Source organism: Harpia harpyja, chromosome 12, assembly GCF_026419915.1.
Source record: "Harpia harpyja isolate bHarHar1 chromosome 12, bHarHar1 primary haplotype, whole genome shotgun sequence".
Taxonomy (NCBI): domain Eukaryota; kingdom Metazoa; phylum Chordata; class Aves; order Accipitriformes; family Accipitridae; genus Harpia; species Harpia harpyja.
Window position 1 is genome coordinate 3,894,912 of NC_068951.1, and position 13,425 is coordinate 3,908,336.

General features: G+C 36.2%; 1 long non-coding RNA gene across 6 annotated transcripts in view; it reads right to left on the reverse strand.

Moving 5' to 3' along the window:
- Positions 1-13,425, reverse strand: part of LOC128149565 (uncharacterized) — a 31,668-nt gene that overhangs the window by 15,461 nt on the left and 2,782 nt on the right. The window lies entirely within an intron of this gene.

Below are 13,425 nucleotides of genomic sequence, written 5' to 3' on the forward strand. Positions count from 1 at the left end.
TAGGACCCAGTTGCAAGGTACAGCACAATTTCTGTGTGCTGCAGGAGATTCCACAGGAACTCTTTAAAATGGGAAATGCTCTCCCACAATGAAGATTATGGTTGGTTCCATGCGTCCATGCACAAAATTGAACAACAAAGCTTAAATACTGTCAAAGCAGAGAACTGTGAACAATATCCACTACAGCTGCTTAGAAATCATCACTAGCTGGCTATCCTGGTGCCTTGGTTTTGAAACCCAGACACAACAGTTGCTTTCTTCATCATTTTTGAAGTCAAGATTTGAGCAACCAAAGCCTCCCTTTCCCTTTTCCTCTCTCTCCTACCTTTTGTCACTTCAGGATGGGTGAACACAGAAAAATTCAGATTTTGGGGATGAATGCCTATAATTATGAGCTAAGTATTGTCTCTACATTTAATGAATTAGCGATGTTCAGATGCAATAGTTTTTCTCTTTTGGAGGAAGGTTAGAGAGAAGGTAAGTTCTGCACCTGCACTACAACCAGGGAATGCAGGGTGATTATAACTGGAACTGTCAATTTTTGCCAACCATACAGGACACTAAAAAACACAAAAACATTTCTCACTACTTAAATAGATCCAAGATACTACCGTAAATACAAAGACAAATACAATTATCTGCTGTAACAGAGAAAACTCTTGTATGTTCAAGGAAATGCAAGAGAAAGATGTCATTCATTTTGACTTAGAGTGCTGTTTGTCAGATCAAGCAATTACAGAGTTACACCGAGGAAGGACGAGAGAGTGATAAAAGGGATATAGGCTGAACTATGACTTTGTGATGCAAGGAACATTCAAAATAGCAGGAGCTTCTGCGATGCAGAAGACAGGCATTGTAACATGACTTCTAGTGGTGGGATCACATCAACTGCCTATGTCTACAAATACTCATAACCCAGTGCTGTACTGCACTATGCAGTATTTGGCCACCATGTTTCATATACATTACAATACAAGCTAGGCACTGGAACTAAATCATGGTTATCTAATTAAGAAGTCGATTATTTATAGCACTCTGCCTTAATTTGTTCCAGAAATTAAAAAAAAAAAAAAAATAAAAGTGTAATGAATAGAAAAGGAAAACAAAAGAAGAGAAAGTTTCATGATTAAGATGGATGAATACTATCTAGGGAACTGAATACTGCTGCTACTTCTACCATGGAGTTCCACTGCAATGAAAGAGAAGTTACATAAAGCCATGCTCTTCAACACTCAGTTACTAATTGGGCTCTCAACATGAAAGCATCATTAAATGTAAGGTCTAGTCTCAGCTCTATTGCCTGATATGGTACACTGCACAGTTCAATTACAGGAAGGAATTGTGACAGCTGGAACAAGCTCAGGAAACATAGATTCATCTGAGATTTTAGTTGCTGAAGTCTATCAATATGTTTATGTAGTTGTGAATGCAGACTCTAAAAGAGATTCTCTCCCACAGTTTTCCTTCTAAAATGCCAAATTTGTAGCTACATTTGAATTTTAGGACAGGCTAAGGTCTCTCATAAGGCAGCGCTGGGATACAGTGTCTCAGACTTGAGGTATCCTCCCAGCTGTGCCTGTCTGCATTAACCGTAAGCTGGAGCCATGGCCCATTCTCTCCATTCTGTTACTTCACATGTACTTGATTTCAGCCTATGCATGCCCTGAAGTGGTCACTTGTAGGTGTAAGGCTCCGAGATCACTAGTATAGGACAGAGACCATGGTGATTCATCTACATAGCCAGAGCCTACAAAGGCTGTACTAAACACATACAGATTCAAAAAGAGAAAAGGATAATTGGCACTCTGAAGAAGGCAGAGTTTGCAGTCCCACCAATATCATTAAGAAATGCTGCTAAAAATGTAAAAAGTTATATAGTGATAATTATCATAGTAATTGCTGTTTAAGATCAAAATTCATACTGATTAACATCTGAGTATTGGAAAATAGCAGTCACCTTTAACAACAATTGCAACCCTGACTTATTAGACTGAATTAATTCTGAGATTAAGGAATCTTTATATCTGAATGCAAATAAAAACATCTACTTCATCAATGTAGTAAGAAACTGGTCAGTTAATGAAAGCAAGATAGATTGTCCTTCCCTATTTATCATTGTATTCTTACTCCACAGTTTTCAAGGGCCATGTAATAGCACGGTGAACTGAAACAAAAACTAAACTGCAAGTTTATTTGCTCAAGCATTATTTACTATTTGCATTTCTCTATATCTTGTATACTTGTATAAACACTCAGATACTTTATACACTATTATTCTTAGTGTTTAGTGACTTAAGTCCAGAAAGTGTATGTACACTTACGTCTAGACAGATAAGGATCTACAGATTACATGTGTACAGAGAGGGAGTGCGCATATGCAGACATTTGTATGTAACAAAAGTAGAGTGCTGTTTACTACCTAACACAGATGGATAAGTCCACTTTGGAGATCCCTGTAGACTTGTGAAATCAGGATGATGTGTTTGGAATTCTTCCTCTCTTTTTCACTGCTGAAGTAACTCGGGCAAATGCATGTTGGCAGCTCCTTTAAAAGATTCAAACTAACCCATTTTACACAATAACCTTCAGCTGCATTAAACACAAACACACAAAAAACAGGTAGCACAAATACTAAAGTCTAAATTTGTATTACCTGCATACAAAATACGCAAAGTCTGAATAATTTTGCAATTAAATTCTAAGTAAACGAAAATAATTTTTACACTAAGCTGGACTGTCCATGAAACACATTAGTCTTTCAGGAGTGAAGTCTGCACCCAGAGGGAGGTTCCAGTAACAAAGTGGTGTGCTTCCTGAGGCAACTGAGGAACGGCAAATAGAGCAAGACATTTCTGGACCTATTGGCTCCTATCAAATAAAAAAAAAAAATCCAGTCTCCTGGGGTATTATAAGCCCCGGCCCAGAACAGCTCTGCCAAATGCAAAGTGCAAGTCTTCTGTATTAAAGAACCCTCTTATTCCATAGCTCCTAATGAGCATTTGCCTCAACATAGCTTTCGCACTCCTTGTATATTAATTTATTCGTTGCTGGGCATAAGAAAAGCTTAAATCATAACTCTCTGAAATACCAAATGAAACTAATCTATTTCCAATCTAAATTTTAATTAACTATTTTACTTCAACATTGCATTGTATCACTAGAAATTACTTGGAGGTATATGCACTAGAGAAGCTCTATAGAACAACTAAATGCATGAGAATGAATAAAAATATTTACTTTGAAACTTTCATTTCTTTTTCTCCAAATTGTTAAAAAAATGTATTTGGTTGGTTGAAATAATGTACAGACATAGTAACAGAAATATTAGGTGACAGAAGAGAATGGACCAGATTCTTGTGAATCAACTCCATTTTACCAGGCACATAAAACTAAACTAGCCTCAGCTTGATGCAACTGTTTTATCTCCAAAATGAATGCTAGACATGAAATGGCAAAAAGGCTGGTGAGCCAAATTTATCTTATAGGTTTTTTTGTTGTTATTCCCCTTCTACATTTTCAAAATATCCCTTAATGCTCTTTCCTTTCAGAAGGAAATGTAAGTCTCTCAAAATAATATTTATAATCTCAGCTGCAATCTCCTTCATGGTAATTCACTCTGGATGCTTGCTACTTTTTGTGAGGAATAGTTCTGCTCGAGTTCTCCACTTAGAACAAAACAACTCTGTTTTCCTGATATACTTCATATTCAAATTATTTCGAAGTGTAGCACAGAGAAATGAATTAGATAAGGGCATAGGGAAATGTGTAATTCATACATGGCTGCCACGATGAGCTCACCAGTAACTGATACAGCTTTGAACATTAAAACAACTTTAATGAGAGATGATATTGACCTAGATGCCAGAGTTACCACCACTACTTCCTTAAAAAAAAAAAAAAAAAAAAATTGATTGAACATCCACTTCAGCAGTCTCCACTGACAAATATTTTAGATTAATATCTACTTCTGATTTCCATTAAATTACCTTTAGGTCACTACTTAGATATATGAGAATTTCAAAAGCAATCTCCATCTTAGTTTTCTATACTCCCATGATTTTTACACTCTCTTATAATTAATTAAAAAGAATTCCAACATCTTTTCACTTTCCACCTAATTCAAAGGCAGACATAATATACCATATCTTTTGCTACCTCCTCTCTAAATTACTAACATTGTTTCTGTGCAGCCTTTCATAAAGTTTCCAGATGAAAATAACAGCGTCTAGTGCAGTGGGTCTGTTGTTTCTGGTTATTGCTAACACAGAACCAGATACAATTCTTTCTTCTCTACAGCTATGTCTACACTGCAGTAAGAAGTGCAACCCAATGCAAACAGGTACTCAGGCTGCACCTCTTAAAACCAGCAGCCATATAGCTGCAGCAGCACAGCCTACAACCCCTGCCCTCAGTTTCTGAGACATTGCTGTCCACGCCAGGTGGATTAACATGAGGTTAGCTTCCCTGTGCATGTTGTAATCACACATCTGACTGCTGCAGCAACTTTGGGTGTAGGAAACAAACTATAAGGTAACTTTCATGATTAAGATGAGCTATCAATAATCATCTATTTTTAAGTACAGCATCCTATAAATCCTCCTAATTAGTAAACTAGATGTCTTCTTTTCAGCAAACAATCCCCAGCCTACTTCCTTATTTATTTTCTTGAATTCAATTATATTTGCCACCTGCTGGCCCAATCACCTAAATGACAGATTCTGGATGTAAGGTAGAAGCTGGGCCATAAACAATAATTTCATTATAGTTCAATTTAAAATATTTCCCTGCACTTATTTCCTCCGCTTTATGAAGAATGTTTATGCTATTTCCTCCTCCAGGGCACTGCTGGCTATGGTACTCTGCACTCTCGTCGGGAGACACAGCAGCAGCACCAGCAAGAATTTTGTGCTGCTCCCTGTCCTCCACTGCCGACCCCATAAGAAATCAAAGCTCAGATTCTTCTGGAGGGGAGGGACCACCAGAGGCTGAATAAAGAGGGGAGGAGTGATTTCCAAACCTCTACTGAAAAATTGATATGGCTCCAAAAAATTTAATTGGTTGCTAAAAAGGACCCTTGGTAAAATAAAGGTTAGGAAATATTTCTTTAGAAGATAAAAATAATAGAACTTCTTCTGACATGAAAAGAAATGGAGGAGGCTGTACTCCTGCTGTTATTTACCTATCATGGGGCTCTAAAATCCATCTATTCCATAAACCAAATGATTTACATTTCCAAAAATCTTCCTGAATAAAATCCAGTCTGTAAAATGCACATCTTGCAGACAAATAGTTTAACCTGAAGCATGAATTCAAATGCTTTGTTCAGTGTAGTGGACCACTCTCAAGTTTGGTAAAAGTAAACGGGCACTGAAGCCATTCATTGCCTTTAAGGATTAAATAATGTAGAGGCAGATTGCTATCCAACTGTGAAAGCATGCAGTCCTATCACGTACGAGCAGAAGGAAAGACGGAAGACTGAAATCTGTTTCGGCCCACTTTGTTCTTGACTAGAAACTCAACAACATCCAAACCATCGGGGTTCTACAGTTCAGGCCTTCAAAGAAATCAACATTTCCTTCCATCACCTTTTGAAATGTAACTTGCAAACCTACCTTCAAAAACTCGCTAGTACATTCTGAAGCCATTACACCTTCCTCAAAAAACACCAAAACCATGGAAAAGCTGCCCTTCTGAAATTGTTAACAAAACTCGACATTGTGATAGGAGACAATAAAAGCAATAACCCCAATTCTTGAGCATTTCCTACTATTACAGTATATACGAATCCATGCTACCTCCTTTATAATTGTAGAAACTTTCTCCATTATATTTTCTTACAACTAGTTAAGAATACCTATAAGCACTAGTTATTCTCTAGCAACTCATTTATTCTGTGATTCTGCATCTTTCATTTCACCAATCCTCTCCCAGATTTATTTTCCATTGACTTTCACAGTTTGAAAATTAATGTTAAGCCAATATTGGGTAAAATTATTATTTTACCATGCTTATTTTGCAATAAATAGTAATTTGGGTGAATGTGTAAAACTGTATTATATATAAGTGAAAACATTAACCAAACTGGAGGCATAGTCCGTTAATGCCCTAATAGAGGTGCCTTGGAGAGAGAAACTGTACAGCATTTTTATGTAGCATGTGGGAAAACTGTGCAGCACGGGAGTTTTGAACGTTAATACTGCAGCTGTACTAAATCTACTGTGTCAGACTCTGTCTGCAAGCAAACCAGACTTAAGGAAGTACATTTTTACTGCAGCATTGGAGGCTGAAAAATGGTTAACTTGGTTAAGTTCAACAGAAGTAAGTTCAGCTTACTTAAAAAAGAACAGACATGAATTATGTGCACCTGTTAAATAGTCACAGACAAATAGTTCTGTATGTAGACAATTATGTGACCTGTATAAAGGTTCAAATTATGGATCAAAGAGTAATGCATTTTACAATTACATTTTAACACTGTGGCAATTATGCATGATAGAGAACAGTTACAGTATCAGGATCTAAACAATGAAAAATATAAAACATTTCCGCTGACCATAATTTCACTGCTTAATGTCTTTTATCTGCTCTCATGTCTTTCTCTGAATGTACCATAAAATGTTAGATGGATATCCGAGTGACCCTGGGCAGATTCGCAGATATTATTTTGTTGTAGTGTTTCATATTTTTTTATACATTAAAAAAAAAAAAGTTCTATTGCACACAGAAATACACACAGGACAAATGCTGTTTAGCTGTTGTTATCACTGTGACACATTTAAAAAATTTAAACAAACATGCCAACTCTTCTGCAAGCCTTGAATTACTTGTTTTTCCATGAGCACCAAATGCAACATTGGTCTCACTGAAGACTGCAGAAGACATTCTGCAGGCCCTTTCTGACAAGAGGCACAAAGAAATATCCTCTGTACAGAGAAGTTCTGTAAGATGGGATGCATGATGGGGAAGTTTGGAAAAGTATGTATGCACACATACACACACACACGCGCAAATGTTTTGGGCATCTATTACACTATAGCTGGAATCCTAACAGTGATACAATGTATTGTATTTATAGCTTAAGTTACCTATATCTGCCCTCCTCTCCTCATGCTGTTGTTCTCTAGCTCTCTCCCCTTTCACTGAGCTGAAGAGAATCTTTTGTTGGTCTGTATATACTCAACCACATGTTCCTTGTCCACAGCCCCTCCTCACACAGTTGACATCTCCATTTGGTCTTCCCTAGGATGCTACTGTCAGAATTATAACTGTATCAATTTCAAAACACACACCCCCCCACCCCAAGCAGTGTGGTGTGGTGAACTCAGCATCAAAAGCAGAAATTACAGAGTAGTAGACCAAACTTTTCAAATTTGAATGCCTGAAGTTACACATCCAGATGCTTATTTACACATATTAGGAAGCCTGCTTTTCACCAGACATGCTTAGGCCTCCCAGTTACTAGGACCTTCTGCATCACTCAAAAAAGGCTTTTTATTTAGGTACTTATCTATTCATTTCTTGCCTAACTTCAGACAATGAAGTCCTAGAATTTTCACTTACAAATTTCGGCGCTTCAGCTGCCACATCAATAAAAATGAGTGTGTTAACTTGCTGGAGCCTGAATGACCTTCAGCAAACTTTTTGTTTGTATTTTTGATCTATGAGCAGTCAGAGACTCAGCTAAAACTGATGGACAAGACAGTCATTTTCTACTGAAAATAGGGTAGACAACACCAGACTTCGAATCATGCAAGCTTACATGCTTGATCATTACAATGTCTTCTGAAAGAAGTTATATATGAGCCTAAGATGAATTCCAATATTCCTTCACCAGTGTTTTACTTCATAAGTAATTCTTAGTTAAGTAGTAAGTACTCTTATAAGTAATCTTGCATTAATTTTCTATTAATGAAGAAAAGCACTGAGTGAGCTAGAACTCACTCTTAAATTAAGATAATCATTATCATAAACAGATGTTTTATTTGACAGTTTGAGGGATATCAGTGTGCTGTGATTTAGTTCAGAGACTTTAGTTCAACTGAAGACTCAGAACATAAAATTAAATGAATTAAATAGCCTCACCCTTGTCTCTAACTGTAGAAATCATAAAATCACCACTCTAAGAGACAAAATTGGAGATCTTTGCAAAACGACACTAGTTTTGTTTCGTGGCGTAAGTGCAAACATACTGAATTTTCTGTACCTACTCAGAACTGGTTTTAAGTATGCTACTGCAACAAAAGTGTACATTACAGCAAGATAACAAATGTGTCTTGCTTAACAAACAACAGTGTTATCTCCTTTGACCAGACACCAAGTAGATGGCACTATCTCTTAACCATATGCTGCAGACAAAGCCTCTGGCAGGTTTAAAGCTGAACACCTCATACTATCACATAGCCACTTATAACTAAACCACTGAAAAATAAGCATACAGCCAACTATGATATACATACGAAATGCATGGGGAAAAAACTCTTCCGTGGAAATGAAGAGTCACATTTGGAAATGTGAACTAGTCAACTGTAAGGATCTAAAGGTCATCTATGCATTTCCTCCTAAATCATACAAGCGTGACTACTGTACTTACTCTGACTTAATTGAAAAATGGCTAAGTTTGTGCTTGCTTTCCAAAACAAAAACAATTTTCGAATTAGGAGGAGGAGTACTCTAATTTTTTTCCAGAAACCTTTGCCTTCTGAATTAACATCTGCATCGTAATTTTTACAACCAAAACATTTGCACGGTTAAGCATGGGGAAGTATGATGAACAACTGCTTAAACGACACCGGTTTCACATGCAGTATTTAGTTCAGAAATGTGCTGCCTCTTCACCAAGCTGTTGAAGTCTATACCTGATTTTGTAGTAACTAGGGGCACAGGATATCCATAATATCAGCAGCAAGTAATTCTGCATTTTGCGTAATTCAGTTACTAATTTTTCACTTTTCATGAGCTACAGCGTCACTATAGCATACTATACTACTAGCCTCAAGAACATCTGGAAACACACGCTTGTTACTGTTAAGGTCAATGGAAAGTCTATCACTGATTTCAACAAGGACAAGCATGATAAAATTATAGACACACGTTTCTGTGTGATACATACGCTAACAAATTCTGGAATGAACAACCACAATACCACAAATTATACAAATATCAATATCTTCTCTCCAACTAAACAATTTTTATTAATGAAATCAGTGAGCTATATGTGGGCATAAGCAGAAGGATTTCCTAATGACAAAGCAAGTATTTTTATTTTTATATAATGCTGAGGCAAAGGGGGCCTTGATCCTACAAACTCATGCAAATAACTTCATAGACAAGGAGCCCCTTGATTCTAATGAGACTACTCCCTTATGTATCCTAATAACATATTCATAGGATTATGTCCTAAAAATTACAGCAGAGGTAGACTGCACGGCTGAAAGCACGGTAAAGTTCTTGGGGAAACTGCTGCCGACATATCTGAAAATCTTTTACTTGTTCTTTGCATATTCAATTTTAGCTATGATTCTGATAAAATTAATGAAAAGTTATATAGCTTTACCTCTAGATTCATAAACCTCCTTGAAAATCACGATGGGCATAGTTTCTGCCACTTCTATAAACTCTGGTGGACATACGAGATTCTACGGTGATTGCTTTGTAACAGAAAGTAGTTAGAGATGGCTAGAAAATTGTATTAGAGATATATTTGTCATGAATGAATACAATACATAAAGTTGTATAACAATTCCCCCCCACACGCTATATTTACATTTCAAAATCTGTGTCCAATATCTTCACTAAGATATACTCCTTTTCTGAATGGATTACTTACTTTAATTAAAAGCCTGTCAACTTTTTTATTTGTTTGTTTATTCATTTTTAAGACTAGGTTAAGCACATTCACTCAGCATTCATTTTTCAGGCAGCCTCCTCAAGTACGCTAATGCCAAACAACTTCATTGTAAGTAGGTCTGGCCCACAAAAATCCTATTCAGCAGGCTATGCCCGCTTTAATTCTAATCTAGCAGTAGCTTCTCCCATCAACACATAGAAGACGAGTATCTTGTCCTCAGAGAGCTGGGAAGTTTCTCCTAATGCCATTTGTTACAGTTATTAATGCTTGAGCCTCCCATTATTATAAATCAAAACTAGCAGAATATGTTGGCTTCCCAGGGTCGGAAAAAATCTTTTAGTGTTACATTTTGTATTACAGCAGTCATCTCTACTGGTTTGTAATATACTCGCAATAAATAGCTTTGAGTTTTAGTTAAACCAAATCGATTCTATTTAGGCTATTAGTCAATTTTAACAGCAACGTATTGCTTGTACAGCATATTAGTAAGAAAAAATATTAACATGTATTAATCTAAACATGAGTGGAATACCAATGTTTTAACAAGGAAGACCTTGCACTTTCTAGTAAGAGACCCCAGAAAGTTGGGATGCGTGGGGAAGGAAACGAAGGAAGCACAGAAGAAACTTTCATTTAGTGATGGTCAACAAGAGCTAGTGCAGAAAAGATGACTGCAATTTCTTCAAAATATTGGAGAATATTTATGGCAGGGAGCAAAACAGTGTGTTCTTGAGCTTTCAAATAGACGCAGTGCTCACTTCTATTACACCTCTAAACTGGTGAGTGAGGACTCTAGCTGAGCATCTGGACATAGTCCAAGATTTCTGAAGTAAAGATCCAGGCAGTGCTCACCTACTATCAGATGGGAATCTTCAAAAACACTTCTCAAGATAAATTAAAAATCTGAAGATAAGCAAAGATGCAAGTAATAGCATCATGCAAAAGCAAACTACCACAGATGACTTTAAAGTCTTTTCCTTTCCCCTCCCCCCATTTCTTTTTCTTCTTTTAACATATTTGACTGTGAAGTACAAATTTTTGAAATGCCAACACTAAAAAAAAAAAACAAAACAAAACCAAAAAACCAAACAAAACAAAACCCCCAAAAACCCACACCACAAAAACCAGAACCCACAGTAGGATTCCATTCTTTTCATGGGAAGCCGGGATATGCAAGAAATTATGCACTAGATCTAGCTGACAAGCATTTCCTTAAGACATGCTGGTGATTTATCCAAATTTAACTCCCAGTAACATTTCTATGAGCCAAAAATCTACATGTTGTTTCTGAGGTTCTCCTTCAGTCTAATTATTTTATCTTATGCAAGGAACGTTAAAAAACAAAATACCAAATCATCATTTAATGAATAATGGCACATTTTCCTTTACCAGAGAACTTGACTGGCACAAAACAAGTACAAAAAACAACTGATGTGAAATTCCTATTTTACAGTCTTATACAATTATTTTTAAATTCAGTAATATATTTAGTCATCTTACTCCTCTTTTTTTTTTAATTATCATTTCTTGTAACATGTTACATGTACTTGTAAAATGTTATAGGCATAATCCAGATAATCTTATTACATGATGAACATAGTCTTACTTGTGGATAAGACTTCCTAATAAACTAACACACATCTGTTAATATGAAATTTTTTTTGTTAGAAAAGTAGTAAAAAAGCCCTCCATATGGTTAGAAACAGAGAATTTTATATATTGCCACCAAACTAAAAACAGTAAGTAAATATTAACTTGGTGAAGTGCAAAACAAGTTTTATTGACCAGTGAAGTAAATATTGACTGAAGTGAAGCAAATATTTATGTGCTGACGTTAATGGGACAAATCCTGTTCAGCACGACAAACAAGATTTTGCCTGCTATATTTCTGTGTTTGTATTTATTCTGAAAGTTCTGAAAGGAAATATCTGGAAACATGCCTACAATGGTAATGCTTTTTAAAAACAATTGCTTTTCCTTAGCAACTAAAATGGATATGCGTTCAGAGGGCCAGAATATTTTGACCTTGTACAAGACAGAGGTTTAACAAATTGTTTTCAGACAGAACGTGTTAACTCACTTACTAAAATCTGACCAGATAACAACATCCAAGACCTCTATTTAACTGATCTCTAAAAAGGTAAACAGAAAGTTGGTCAATTTTCAGCCACTCATAAACCAAAATTTTTCTTACACATGTAGTGGTAACTAATGCCAGAAGATTCTTTATCTCACCAAATTTTACGGCAAACAATCTTAATAATTACAAAGAATTATTACAAATAATTGCAAAAAGTAGACGTTTTTTCTTCTGTGAGTTAAAGGCTGCTACCCTAATCAGCACACGGACAGAGCAGTTACAGAAGTACTTATAGAAAGCAGTACCTCAGCCTGAGGTACCAGCAGAACCAACTTCAGTAAACACAGTGTTCACTCCTAGTGACAACGTGCCACAGAAGCTCCCCGCCCTCCAATAAAACCCTTTCCCACTATAAAACAAAAACTAACCTAAATTAATAAACCAATATAACTTCTAAATATTTCCATTTTATGAGTTATGTTAGAACGTTCACTTGGTTTTTGAACCTAAAATGTATTACTATTTACCAAGGAAAATAAAGAATAATTAAGGATGTAGCTATAAGCAGGTACTACAGATTGAATATAAATTAACAAAGCTATCTACCCGTTCCTAGTAAATCCACTCAGGGTAGGTTTTTACATACATGAGAAGTCATTATTCAATAGAACGATTGACACAAGGATTCACACATTCAGATTAACACATTAGATTGGAAAAAAAATTAATTTTGAGAAACTTCAAAGGTTCTATTGAAAATTCTGGCACCTTTAAGCACACCCATTAAAGAATACCAAGGTCTTTCACAGTGGATGATCATTACAGTACATCTTCTGACCTAAATACCTTTGTAATGGTCTTACAACAGCAATTAACACCTTCTAAAATTCTTTAGCAGCTGAATATTTTTTGAGTAACTGTATTTAACAGATCCTTCAATGTCACTACAAGAAAAGACCAGTTCAGAAAACAGCTTCTCCACTTCATTCTAATGACCATGGGAATCGCTCTTTCTTGCGGATAAAGACAGAGGCTGAGCACCCTCCTGTGCAGTGAGCAAAAATTACAACTGTCCTTTCCGGCTCTGCTATCTAAATTTCATTCAAGGCTCTATCTATATACGAAACCCAAGACTTCGGGATCTAATTCACCAGTTTTAAAACAATTATGTGACACCATTTCAGTGGAACTACTCTCAGTTTAGAAGGACTCAACAGAAATGAGCACACTGCTGTACACAGAGAGCTAGTAAGATTTCTGGAAACCTCATGGAACAAGGTGATGTCATTGCATTATAAAAATATCTGGTTCAAATTCTTTGAGAGTCTGCCTGACAAAACTTACATGGTCAGACTTCAAAAGTGAAATTCAGGCTCCTCTGCCATCACTTTCAAAACTGGTCTCTATTCTTCAGTGCCTTAAATATGGGAGCACAGGAGCTGTTTTCTTGTGCTCAAAATTCAAACTGAAGGTTGTATAATTGCAGGAGCTAGTTTTA